Raw genomic sequence first — 14,383 nt, 5'->3', positions numbered from 1 at the left:
AACAAACATTTAAACAACACATATCAGCGTTCAAAACAGTCCAAACCACTGTTCTTCTTCCGTGTACAATGTCCTTCTCTGTTGGTGTCTGCGGGTCCCTCGGTCGGAATGACGCTGGTCCCACTGGGTTGAGACCTTAGACAAGAGTGTTCTTGTCCTGTTTTTCTTCTACCCCCTTAGAGCGTGACGTAAGAGTGCACTGATCGGCAACCTCCTGTGGGTGTGGCCAATAGAGCAGATTACAAGCTCTGTAGGAATCAGCTTGTAAGCACTGCGCATGGTTGGCCACCACTGCTGACTGGTAACCTCGGCAACGAGCAGTAAACAGTACATTTAAAACGAACATTTAAATAAGATGTAAATTGCTTTTTTTACAATTGTATCAATAAAAGTCCGCGAGAATTACTGTACATGATGTAAGTGTAGCATAGCAGCTCATAGCGGGCTCTGCCTCGGAGGCGGCCCCTTACTCAGCCTCCATGGGGAGGCAGAAGGTGGACACAGGACACGGCCTTACATCACTGGAAAGAATTCCTGCAGGACTGGCGCTGATTTCCAAAGGCAGGGAGCAAAGAGCAGGGGGCGTAGACAGACAGAGAATGGGGCGGACAGGATTAGAGCTGGGGGCCGGCAGCACATGTAGCAGGCAGGCTCCGTGTATGCAGATGTCGGCCCCAGGGAGTGCAGTCTGGGCGGTGCATCCACACCACGGCCCTGCTGCGGCCACAGCTCTATAAATAGCCCGGCCGGCACGGGTGCTGCACGTTGTCCTGTGGAGGTGAGTGCGCTGTGGCTGTACCGGCTCAGCATGCGCCTTCTGTGAGGTCCGGATTGGACAGTGACGCGGGCTCTGCTGCACTGTGCCTGCTGGGGGTTGTAGTTCTGCGTGGAGGTCTCCCATGTGGCCGGTGCGAGGCCTGTGCTGAGCTCCGGGTATCGGGGGCTGTGCAGTCCGCTGCGCCGCATTGCCTGCGCCGTTGTTTCCATGGTGTCCTTCTGACTGCTGTAAGTTGTCGCGTCTGCTCGTGCAGTTGGAGTGGCGCTGTTTGCGCTTGGTAATTTCCCCCCCCGGCGCCTGCTGCACCGTGCTCGCCGTCCGCCCTCCTTTGTGGGGGCAGTGTGGCTTTCTCTCATGGTTTCCTGTTGCAGTGTACACGCCACATGACTGGGGCTTCTGCATTTTCTTCCCTCCTGTCCCATTATCTGTACACTTCCCTTGCACACATCATTGTGTACTGTGGTGGCCGTGACCTGGGCTGCCATTGCTGGATAGCCCCACCATGGGCACCCTGCTCATCACTCCATAGCTATCGTCCCCTTACGATCGGCCGCTGTTGGGGTCTTTTGCATGGTATAATTTATCATTTGCGTTGCTTCTATTGGGAACCCCTCACCCAATTCCTTAGAATCCCTTGTAGCTGAGGATGGAGGAATCCGATTGCTCAGTTAGGAATGGTCTGTCCCCACCGCCGGTTTCAAACTCAGAAGAATTGGGGTCTATAGCCGCCTAAGTGCAGAGTCCCACATCCATGCTCCACGGGCAGAGTATGGCATGCCGGACGCCGGTGTCCTGGCCCAAGTCTGACAACCACATGGATGTCAAATTTGGTTCAGATGAGTCACAACCGGTCTGTACCCACAAACCATGGCGGTGAGTGTGGGCCTAGGCTGAGCTCACCGGTGAAGAGGATACGGCTCAAAGATCCCTTTAGGCTATGTGCCCACACTAGCGTTTCTAAACACTCAGGAAACTGATTTTTCCCCCCCCCCCCCCTCCCTTCCCAGAAAACGCGCGTCTTTTTTCCGCTCGTCTCTTGCACGTTTTTTGCAAAAAAGCCGCGCGTTTTTGATGAGTTTTTTGACACGCGTTTTCTGGGAACATTGGGGAAGGCTAAAAACGCTCAGCAATGCGGAAATTAACGAGCATGCTGCGTCTTTAGCCGCTAAGTGATTCCTGAGCGGTTAAAAACGCATGCATTGGCACAAAAAGCCAAAAACGCATGCAAATTAATTTGAAGCATCTTTTAAGCGTTTCTGCAACATCTGAGTCGGCACAAATGCTGCGGAAACGCTTAAAAAAAACGCAACTTGGGCACACAGCCTTGGCATTTTACCTGCAGTCAGACAGTTCTGGAGGCTGAGAGGTCACTCACATGACCCGAAAACTCTGTCCCATTTTCATGCAGGAAAGTGGGGTGCCTTCCCCTTCATCATCCACATAATCATTTTTTTTTTTTAACTCTGCAGCTATTAATCATTTAAAGTATTCTATGCTACTGTAATGTATCCATAAAAATCCTATGGTCAGTGTGGCATGTGGTTAGTTTTTTCCCCTCACCCATCATATTTTGGCGTGAATACAGTTGCAACAAAACACACAGATCTGCACTGCCTCATTGTCCGGGTGCAATCCCAAGGTTATCAGATTGCACACTAACGCTAGAATCCCTGTTGGAAGTAGCAGGTGTAATGGCAACGAGAGCAGTGATTGTCGCAGGTCATGTTGACTTCCATTACATTGGCCTTTTCTGCTTTTGTGACTGGTAAGGCCTCTTCCACATACCGGAGCAGTGTACTGAGTCTTTATGGCACTTTGGGTCTCCATATTGCACTGCTTTACAGATCTGCTCTTGTAAGAGATCTCCTGTAGGGCATATGTCATCTGATGGATCAGTTGGGAGCTATGGTGTATTATGACTTCGTTAAAATTGGCTTTTGTGACCTTGGTCATGAACATAAGGCCTAAGGACCATGATGGGACTCGCTAAGAGGGGCATGGCAGAAGCACCCGACAGCAACGGTGACATGCTTAATCAAATGTCGCGTGTATATAGCGGCTCTTTACAAGCATTAGAGGGTGTACGACTGTTCAGGTACCATTCCTCAGCTCTATGTCAATGACCAGACTTTCTTTTCTTTATTTTCCTTTTTGTGTGGATCTGAGTAACAAACAACATAACAAGTCTCCATGTTAACATACTATGTGTAATAACGAATGCAATTTTTCTCCTGATTGCTTGGGCTGTATGGTATCAGACTGCACATGCTTTTCAACATCTTTTGGCATCTTTTTCTTTTCTCAGTTTCTCCCCTGTATCCAGCCGTTGTCTGCTAAGAATAGGTACAGCATGATCCCTGCACTTAAGTGCCTCTGTGACACCGAGTCATGAGATGCATGGAGTCCACATCAGTCAGTGCCAAGATTACATTTCCATACCTCAGGTTAGCTGTATTCAGATTAAGGAAAACTTCTTTCACCCCTGCTATCTTCTCGTCTCTGCAGCGACCAGCGTTCATGCAGAAGATCACGCGTGTGTTCTATAGAGTCCTATCCGGGTTCTGTGTGGTCTACATTCCGACAGCACTCGCATCAACATCGCTTATGTGACTAGGCCACAGTGAGAAACAGATTTTTTGTTTGCTAATGACAGCTGGCTCATGTAACACTACACAGGGGCTGTGACCGGATGAGTCGGTGAGATAGTGATGTTACAAAGTCCTAGAAGGTTGATCTGTCCTGGAGCCCCCTGAGGTCACCTCAATGGTGTGCTGGGGGCCCCCATTGAGGTGGCCTGTAGCTGATGTGCCGGGAGCCCCCCCCCCGAGGTGGCCTGTAGCTGGTGTATGTACACTTACGGCATTAAAGAGAAATCCTTTATTAGAAGTAGATGCTGGAGGTGATCTTTATCTGTACTGTCTAGCAAAGGGCTCATGGATTCCACCCGTGAGCTGCTGGTTTACACTCAGAGGTGTTCCCGGAGCAGCTTCTATGGCCACTGATTGGCATCTGTAAGCGGGCCCCGGCACTTTGCTAGCTGGCTCTGCTGCTCATTTGTGTAGAGCAATCTGTCATAGTGCAGGTGCACGCTTCCAGCCCCCATACACTGTGCACTGAGCGGTCACTGTCGCTGTACCGGCACACCTTTTAACTGAATGCCGGCAGCTACCAGGAGGAATAGTCCTCAATGTAAACGTGGACAACCGTCTTTAAGTTTTTTGGCTGAAGCTCGCTGAAATGCTGCAAAATGCGTGCGCATCGCATATTTTATGCTAGTCCTGGACTAGCCTTGTCAGAGTGGGTTGAGCCTGGATGGCACCTGTTGAAGCCCACCTGGTAAAGTTAGCAAGATGTATGCCACCTTGGTTGCACAAATACTGCCAGAAATGACTCCTGACTAGAGTAATATTTCTGGCAGTTGTAAGATGCCCCTAAAATAAGTGGTATTAATGAATTGGTTGCATCCTACTCCAGTGGTTCCATCAGTAAGACTGGAGAGGTCCTGATTCATCAGTGTTTAGATAATATACTTTAAAAAGTAAGAAAAAATGTTTACTTTTGGTGTTTTTTACCCCACTTTTTGGCCAACTCTACCAAAGTTGACAATTTAATCAAAAGTAACTGTGTTCTTTATGCAGAATTGTTTTGCCATTCCTTGACTGGTGTAATATTTCTGGCTAGAGTCATGGAGGCGCTTCTTGATGTCTTTGTCACATTTTATCCCTGCACGCATCTCCATTACAGCTGACATGCAACACCCCAGCCCTAATGAATCCGACCCTTAGGCTGGGGTCACACTAAACGACGCAAAATACGGTCCATAGATGACAGGCGTAATACGGATGAATGACCCCTAAATAGTGCTCTGTAGGTCATCCGTAAGCAAGGTGCGGTTGCGTATTTTGCGCATGTCTGCATCCGTATGGCGAGATTTTCTCGCCGCCTTGCAAAATGGACATATAATGGAGCCCTATGACAGGGTTTATAACAGAAACGAAATAATAGATATAGACACATAGAATGCATATATATATATCCACAAGTCATTGAGATATATATATTTCACAGAGTTCTTCATAGTAGAATAGCCGCTAATTAAATTGCCGGCTTCTATCAAATCCTTCCCCAACCTGACATGAAATGACACATGGTTTACATTCAGTAAACCATTTCATTTCATGTTTTTTTTATATGTCCTTATAATTAGATGCTGCTTTGTGTGCAAAACTTAGGAGTTGTAGTTGTTTTAAGGGGTTAATTCGTTGTTAAAAAATGCGTGGGCTTCCCATTGCCCTGTGGCGAATGGATTAATCTAACAAAGGGTTAATGTCACCTTACAATCAAATGGTGACATTAACCCTTTGTTAGATTAACCCACTCGCCACCAAACCATACTAACCCTAAACCTTAACCAAACCATACTAACCCAAACCCCTAATTTCCATTGTCTAACCAATGGTCAACAAAAAAACGCATATGAGCATGCCAATGCGCACCCATAGACTTACAATGGGTGTCTTGCTGTAAAAAAACACATTACATGTGCATGCGTTTTTTTGAGGCAAGTCGGACACCCAAAAAATGCAACAGGATGCATTTTGTGCGCCCGAGCGCACACCTCAAAGAAACGCATGCGCGCAAAAACGCATGTGTATGCGCCCATAAGCGCATCCCATGCAAAATATGGGGGGGGGAAGCGCATGCGTTTTTTTTTAGCGCTAAAATACAGCGCAAAAAAAACGCAAGGGTGAAACCAGCCTTAGTATCACTGGAATCTTTATTATTAAATGCAGCATGGTGTAGGTATGGCTTGTTTAGAGGATTTGAAAAATGCCAGAAAAAAATAACTGTTGTACAAAATGTCACTAAATAAGAAGAAAATTCCTTTGATACCCAAAGCAAGCAACTCAAGTACTTGCCTTGCAGAGCTGCTGGTTAATGAGTCTATCCAAGACAACAAGCGATTATCTCCCCCTCTTCCCTTAGTAGGATTGATGACTCTTCCAGCTTAAGTGGCATTATAAATCCTTTAACCACCTGTCCAGTCTGAGATCCCGTTCTCATTAGGAATTGTCCCCGTACAATTCTCCTAATGTTAATCCTATCACACTGGTTGAAGCTGTTCTTGCCCTATAAATTTCTAGTAGGAAATTTTAGAATAAGTCAGTGTTTTCCAACCCATGAATCTTATGTTAAAAATCATAACTTCCGGCATTCTGGGGATTTTAGTCTTAAGCAGCTGGATCATTGTTTACATGAACTTGCTAAATTTGAGTCAATTTTTCATATCAGAGAAACCTGCATTTTTCTCTGCCAGGACTGATCAATCCTTCTGAAAGTTCTCAATTCTGGAGTAAATTCTGTATACAGTGAAGACAGATTGTTACATTACTCAGATAGGAGCTGGCAACTGCTACTGATGACTCTGTGCAGGAGGAGGGTGGGAGCTTGGCACCTGCTCCATGGCAGGTGTCAAACGCAGGGGAAAACTGCAGGCAAATCCGCGTGGAAAATTCCATGTGCACAGACCCTTACTGCCAAGAGCAGGTTTTGCCTGCAGGAAAACACTGCAAAAAACGCAATTAAACATCATCTAACAAATCTCTTTTCACTGGATTCGGATTTTAAACCAAAATTGAGAATCTCGAAAATGAATTTGTACTGGAAGAGAGAAACGGATTTCTCTTGCGATATATTGTAAAGCTTCTTATTTTAACGTGTACTATCAATTCTAGGGCATTAAAATGCTGAATACTCATTACATACATCCTCTTTATGCCTTTGCCCCACTTTTACAGATATGCCTGCAAAAAAAAACAAAAAAAACAGGAGAAAACAAAAACCCCAAAGAAATGCTGAACACAAAACTGATACAATGTGTAACAAAAAGAGGACAAATTGTAAAAAATAAATTCTGTTTAAATAAATACTGCTAGACAGTAGAATATCTATCCTGTGCCAGGCATACAGTGTGTGTTTCCCCCACCCTCTCTCATGCTTGTTGTGATGAAAATCCACTTGGACTATCAGTTCCTTCTTTTTTTTTTTGGACCATGGTTTGCTTTTTAGTCTCCGTTGATACTTCCATTTGCCTGTTCTGTTTTGAGGAACGGAAACTGTGAAACCCCATTGGACGCTATAAGTTCTGAGTTTTGGTTTGTCTACAGTTTTGGAACAGAAGAAAGCTGTCCAAGCTTAAATTTTATCAGTTTTGTGAGGGGGAAATCAAAAAGACAGACCCCACAAAGAAAGGCGTTCGTCTGCTCCTCTTTTGCATCAGGTAGGCCATTACAGACTAATGGGAAGTGTGAACATAGCCTTAGAAGCATTAACGGATAGTCATAATATCCACCGTACTGCTCAGTTCATAAGGAGGCCTCCCAAAGGAATCCCCAGCGAGTTATCCACCGCTCAGCAGGCAATGGTATATTCTGACAGTATAATGAAGTGGCTATATCTGAACAAATGACTATGGCAACTTCAAAGGTCATTAAGGACGCTGGAAGGATATATAAAGACCTGGCGTTCACTTCACTGTCGTATGGGAAGCTCTGCCTTCTGAGGTCTTCAGGCCAAAACACTGTGCTGCATGTTCTGGTAATCTGGGATTTCTAGCAATTCAGGGTACGTCCTATTCCAGATTCTAGGAAGCTGCTCACTGGTCCTGCATGAAGGTTTTTAGGGACAACTGGATGGGGGCCAACACTGGAAAAGGGGGAGAAGTTGCGCCATTCTTTGCAGTTCAGCCGTCACATTTTAAAGGGTGTCAAAAGTGGTGCACAGAGACTTTCGTGTGCCGACTGGTTTAGCATTTGAGAACATTTCAAATTGTCACTGGAGCACCCATATAATCACAATAAATCCCCCTCTTTCCTCACTGATTCCTTGAGAATCTTTAAGCAGTATATAAGTGTTTTATAAATTTATCAAATGCCATTGCTTTGCGGTTTTCTGGAGGTACAGCAAGGCACCACCCAGTAGCAGGCCAACTTTATTTGAAGAGCTCCTCAGTTTTGATCACGCAAAACCACCGATGGCTCTTCCTATGAATGTTTAAACAGTTTTCCTTTGACTTTATTTTTAGTGTCCACAAGGTGGGATTCCCCACCCGCCCCATATGCACTAGAGGCATACATAGAAATCATGGGGGCCGCATTAATCACACTATTTAGTGAGGCACAGTTTAGCACAACTCGCTACTCTGCATCCCTTGCAGAGTAATTTCTCATATAGATTCTCCTCTCATTGCCCCAATAGTGATGCCAACAAAAGTGCCCCCCAAACAGTGATAACCACATGGTGAATTCCTAGATGGTACCCTTCACACGCACAGTATGTTGACCCTACTGTACCACCTGCTAAAATATGGTGACACCCCCCCCCCCCCCCCAACACAGCCATCCACACACAGCCCTCCATACAATGATGGACCCCATACAAACACCGCACTATATAATGGCCCACCACGTAGCGTTCCATATAATATGATATAATTAGCCCCCACATATAGTATGGTGAGCCCTAAAATAACCTGAGATTTTTGAAAAAAAAGAAAAAAAACTCACCTCTGATTCTCATTGGTGTCTTCTGCAGCTCTGCACTGCTCAGCACAGCGGGCGTGCTGTAATTTTGCGCTTACTGTGCTGAGGAGTCAGAAGCAGAGGAAGAATGATAGAGGATGCACCATCCTCCAGTCATTGTCTTCAACTGTTTCCGCAGGTGCAGCAAACGGGTCCCCGTGAGTATGTCTTGTGAGTGCGGAACGCCATCTGCTCATACATGGTAATGTGTAAAAGTGTGGGCATCCTTGAAATTGTTCCAGAAAATGAAGCACTGTATTTCTCCCAGGAATGTATTGCAATAACAAAACATGTGTAATACACTATTTTTTTTTTTTTTTATTTATTTTTTTTATTTTATCTTTGTATTGGAACAACACAAAAAAACAGTAAAAAAGGCAAATTGGACATAATTTAACTCAAAACCCCAGAGATGGGTTGGATGTAATTTTTGGCACCTTTCCATAATTGTGGATAAACAACTTTGTTTTAAGCATGTGATGCTTTCATCAAACTTGCCTGTTACAAGTAATGGGTTTGTACATTCTTTGACTCAATCTTTGTATTGTGTGTGCCATACTAAGGCCAGGATCACACTATCGTGTGTGATGCGAGAAACTCGCATGAATCTCTCTCATCAACACCAAGTACTGCCATTGGCACTCAGGACTGGAGCGTGCGGCTGCATGTATTTCTATGCAGCTTCGGTCCCGAGTGCCGGCGGCAGCGCCGGGTGGTGATGCGAGAGACTCGTGCGAGTTTCTCTCATCACACACAGTAGTGTGATCCCGGCCTAATAGTGGAGAGGAGAAGGAAACTGTCTGAGGACTTGTAACCTTTGAATTGTTGATATTGTTCAACAATTCAAGTTTCCAGAAGAAACTTGATGTTTGTCTTGTCCAAGGAGCTCAAAATAAACCAGTTTACAACCCATGGCACTGTAGCTAATCTCCCTGGATATGGAAGGCAGAGAAAAATTGATTAAAGGTTGCAATGCAGGATAGTCCAGATAGTGGATAAGCAGCCCTGATCAAGTTTCAAAGAAATTCAAGCTGTCCTGCAGGCTCGGGGTTTATCAGGGTCAGCGCAATCTATCCATCGACATTTGAATGAAACACTATTGCAGGAGACCCATGAGGACTCCATTGCTGACACAGACATAAAGCTAGTCTGTGATTTGCCAAAATCTGTCACGACTCAGCTGTCAGTTGACCCGGGAACAGGGGCTTTTTCCCAATCCCGAAAACTAGTAGGTACCCTAGCTCGCCCTATTCCCTGGGTTACTTCTGAAGGTGAAGATGCCAGGGCCAGCAACCTTGTCATATCTCTTGAATTTGGCCTCCGAGTACACCAAACAGACTAAAGGCTCCGTCACACACAGCGAGATTGCTGATTTTGTGACGCATCAGTGATCTTGCTGTGTGGGACATCCATCAGCGACCGGCCTCCCCACTGGGTATCGCTGATCGTGCAGGATCGTCCTGGGCCATTTTTTTTTTTTTTTTTTTTTGCTGCGTGTGGCAGCGGAGACCAACGATCAGCGACGCTGGGAGCTGGTATCTAGGGTAAACAGCGGGAAACTAAGAGCCGCGTGGCTCTTGGACACCCGCTGTTTACCCTAGATACCGTCCTGATCGCTGGTGAGTCTATGTCCCAGCGATCCCATCCATGTCGGATCGTTGGTGGGATTGCTGGGACATCGTCTTAAAGGCCCCGTTACAAGGGCTACTGAAAATACCAGGCATACAAATATTCACTCACATATAACAAAGGAATGGATCTGGGAGTGGAGTATGGGGGGGGGGGGGGGGGGACAAAGTTAGAGGAGGAAAGGGAATTATCACACTTGCTAAACTAAGCAAGAGTCATAGATAAATCCACCAGACTCCTTCTTATATAAGTGCCAGCAACAATCCTAAAAGCCATGCAGCACAACCTCTCTGATGTTTCAGCCAGGACCCAGATTATATAGGTGATAGGAGTGGCTAAGCTGAGAGCCCAGACTCCCAGAGCTCCAAACATGGCCGATTTAACCCCTGAACTGCCAAAATAAATTACACCATTTAAACATAAAGTGAATGCTCCTGCGTTGAAAAGAAGCACAACAGACACTACAGTCTTCTGGTTCCTCTGTTGCAGTAACCCCATTAAAATCCATCTGTGAAGGTGTCTTGTGGACAGATGTGACCCTGATAGAGCTGTTTGTAGGCCTCACTCTGTTTTCGGTAAACAGTTATTGTTTGTGCTTTAACAAAGAAAAGAACACAGTACCTACAGTCAAATATGGTAGAGGTTCAAAGATCTTTGGGGTTGTTCTGCTGCCTCTGGGTGCCTTGAGTGTGAGCAAGGCATCATGACATCTGAAGATTATCAAAGGATTTAGGTTGCAATGTAGTGTCCAGTATCTGAAAACTGGGTTTGTGTTCTAGGTCTTTAAGTAGGACAATGGTGCCAAACCTCAAAAAGCACCCAGAAATGGATGGATACAAAGGGCTGGAGAGTTCTGAAGTGCCCAGAAATGAGTCTGGATCTAAATTCCATTGAACACCTGTGGAGAGATCTTAAATTTTTTGTTGGTAGAAGGCACCCTTCAAATATGAGAGACCTGGAGCAGTTTACACAACTGGTCCAAAATTCCAGTTGAGAGGTGTAATAAGCTTGATGATGGTTATAGGAAGTGATTGCAGTTATTTATTCCAGAGGGTGTGCAAGCAAATATTAAGTTGAGTGCCAACCAGGGCTGTGGAGTCTTGAGTCGTGGAGTCTGAGTCGGAGTTGGAGTCGGTATAAAATGGACCGACTCCGACTCCTAAAATATATAATAAATTGGGTACAGTAATTCAATGCAGGATGTGCTGAATATTTTTTCATAGGAGTTTGGGAAAGTTATGAAATGTCCTATAAATGACTGTTCTATTCCTGATCTAAGGCTACATTCACACAGCGTTTTTCCTGTGTTTTTTGAGGATACGTTTTTCAGCTGCAAAAGCTGATCATCTTTTTAAAAAACCGCATCACCTGAAAGGTTTTTGAGCTCATAGATAATGTTTTCAATAGCAAAAGCAGATTAGAAATCTGCTCTATCTATATATCCATTTATCCATATCTGTCTATCCATATCGTATCTGTACCAAAAAGAATGAAAACCGGGTAGTACACCAATATATATTCTGTTCTATCTAAATATCTTGATTATTGGATCATAAAAATGATTAAATGTCTGAGGTTCACATTGTACTACAATAAATTTTTCACTTAAATATAAGCAATATGTGTGGGAGTTGGAGTCGGTGTAAGGGAAATTGAGGAGTCGGAGTCGCAGGTTTGGCTTACCGACCCCACAGCCCTGGTGCCAACAAATATACTGTATGTACTTGAGTATAAGCCGAAGCACGTAATTTTACCACAGAAAACTGGGAGAACTTATTGACGAGTATAAGCCTTTTATGCATGACCCCCTCCTGGTATGCATGATCCCCCTAATGAGAAAAAGATGAAATAAAAAAAAAAAAAAGCAAGCTATTCTACTTTCCTTCCCTGCTCTCTCTCGCAGTGTCCTGTTCTTATGCCAGTAGCTGATTTATGCTTGTAAGCAGCATGTCGTGTGCTGCTCACAAGCAGAGGACAGCTCCCTGAATACCTGCTGCTCTCCACGCCGGGACTATGGGCATGTGGAGCAGTGAATATTCATTGTGGGGTTTTTTTTTTTTTGCGCAGTAACCTCAGCCGCTGGCTTGCTGTAGCGGCCGAGCAATCGTGTGTCCGCTACTAAAGGAAAGGAATATGCACTGCTCTCCATGCCCATGGGAGTGGAGCACAGTGAATATTCATTCCCTTAAGTAACGGGCACGCTTCAGAGCCCAGCTGCTGCGGCTGACGGTGTCCACTATTAAAGAAAAATGAATATTCACTGCTCTCCTCTCCCATGGGTGTGGAGAGCCATGAATATTCATTTCCCTTTAGCAGTGGGCACAGGTTTGACCTGCTGCTCCCCCTACGTCTTATAGTCCAAAAAATGCCGTAAGTGGGACCCTCACTTGAGTTTAAGGGCCTTAGCATCATAACTTTTTGTATTTGTCTTGCCTGTACTGATGTTGTAGTTTTGCTCACTCGGGCTTTTTTTTTTTTTTTTTTTATAATCTATGTTGAAAAAAATGTGCCCTTCAGCATGTGGGTGAAGGCTTTTAAACCATTACTCATGTGGGGTCTGTGAATTGGATCCCTGCATAACTTAGATCCAGGCTTGTGTGTTTGTACATGTGGGAGGGGTAGATGAATAAGTGGTGAGTGGCCCTTTCTCATTTTGTCAGCTCTCCACAAAGCCGGAACAAATGTCTTATTTTCTGAAGTGTGTGGAGCAGACAATATATTCCCTTGTTCTTTCCCCAGTGGGGTGAGTGCAGCCTGATCAGGAGATGGGAGTTGTTCCCTCTGTGTTGTGAAATAAATTACCCCTACGCTATTGGGACTTTAGGCTTCCTGTGACACCACTGTGAGGGGCAATTTGCCAACGTGGTACTACTGTCTGCTATTGGAAATTCATTAGCGTGTCTGGTTTACTATTAAAGGTACCGTAAAGCCTATATAGCTGATAATTCTGAGCTCCTTGTTATGACTAGAATGCCAGAACTGCAGTGAAAGCTGACACGAGAAGCTTGGTAAGGGCTCGCTCTCATCTCCGTTAAAGAGAAAAACTGCTCCAATATTGATCCGGAAAAGTATGGCGAACCTCAACTATCATCCGTATGCAATGCATTTGTAACATCAGCTTTTACAAACAGTAATTGTCGTTTATAGCTGAATACAAAGATGGCTAAGGCTGAGTGCAGACATACTTTTTGGCCCTGCGGATTTTTCTGTGCAGAATGGAAGAAATCCGCAGGTCAAATGACCTGCATTTTTCCTGCGGATTTCTTCCATTTTTTTGTGCGGTTTTCCTCCTGTGGATTTGGTGACGGGGAGATGGAAAACCGCACAAAAGAAGTAACATACTGCGGATTTTGTACCGCAGGAAAACCGCACGGAAAAATCTTTTTTTTTTTTTTTTTTTTTTTTTTTTTTTTCATTTTAATGGTACTGTACATCACAATGCGGATATGCAATGTTTCTGCACGGTAAAATCCGCTGCAAATCTGCATCGTGTTCACACAGCCTAAAGATGTCAGTGAGATATATAATTGGTGTTTTGGGTGTAGTTTTCTGTGCTTGTATTTAGCTAAATAATAAAAAAAAAAAAAAAAAAAGGCCAGGGCATCCGCTTATTTTTAAGAGGAACCTGTCAGTGTCTAGGTTACTCCGCACAATCCTGCTGAAAGGTCAGCACCATTATATTAATGACAATGATACCTTGGGTGATATCTGTCTTGTGGTTGTTTAACTTTTTCAGTATTGTTAATGATGTGCTCTGGGGCGGCCTGTGGGGGGGTCTGCATGTGGTGCACGGATTAGGTATTCATCAGTATGGCTTCTGCGACTGGGTGTTACTGCGTATGGGGGAGACTGGAAATGGCTGTTGGCAGAAAGGTTTGCCAGACCACTGTCTAATGTGTGGGGCCTGAACACACTGCCGATCCCAAATCTGCAGCTCCTGTCACTTTGCTCTGCAGGGTGTATGACATTTCTGAAAATGTTCACCGTGCTGGCAATGTAAAATGCAGAAGGTAGCCTTATGAGAAAATGGTCTTGTCCTTTTTAAGGTGAACTTTCCTTGTTTCGGTTTTCTAGAGAATGAGTAGGACATACAGGTAATTCTCACTCGCGATGACCTTCACGTGTGCAGGATAGATAACATTGTGGTATGGAGTAAGGAATGTGGTAATGATCTCATTTCACTCTGCACTGCAGGCCACAAAGTGTTAAAAATCCGGTCTCAGTGTAATATATATATATGTATATGTTTCATGATTGTGGGACCCCACAACAAATACAAATGGTCATACCCACATGCCCTCATTCTCAGATGTAATGTGTGCGGATAAGACTTCGAGGAATCGGGCTTTAAATGTAATTTTTGAAAGTTCAGTCCTTCTCTCCCGGAGATCGTACA

The 14,383-nt window shown here is 44.7% G+C and overlaps 1 protein-coding gene across 2 annotated transcripts in view; it reads left to right on the top strand.

Moving 5' to 3' along the window:
• Nucleotides 1-551: 551 nt before the first annotated feature.
• Nucleotides 552-14,383, top strand: part of ACSL1 (acyl-CoA synthetase long chain family member 1) — a 104,502-nt gene continuing 90,670 nt past the window's right edge. Inside the window, exon 1 of one of the 2 annotated variants that reach the window (XM_073578520.1) lies at nt 552-778. The gene's annotated coding sequence lies outside the window, so the exon portion shown is untranslated. The remainder of the gene's footprint in view (nt 779-14,383) is intronic. The other variant, XM_073578505.1, reaches the window with a different exon arrangement.

This window comes from Dendrobates tinctorius, unplaced genomic scaffold (genome assembly GCF_039654945.1).
Source record: "Dendrobates tinctorius isolate UK_male_01 unplaced genomic scaffold, ASM3965494v1 ptg000008l, whole genome shotgun sequence".
Taxonomy (NCBI): Eukaryota; Metazoa; Chordata; class Amphibia; order Anura; family Dendrobatidae; genus Dendrobates; species Dendrobates tinctorius.
The sequence above is the reverse complement of the archived record's forward strand: the minus strand, read 5'-3'. Positions and strand labels throughout refer to the sequence as shown.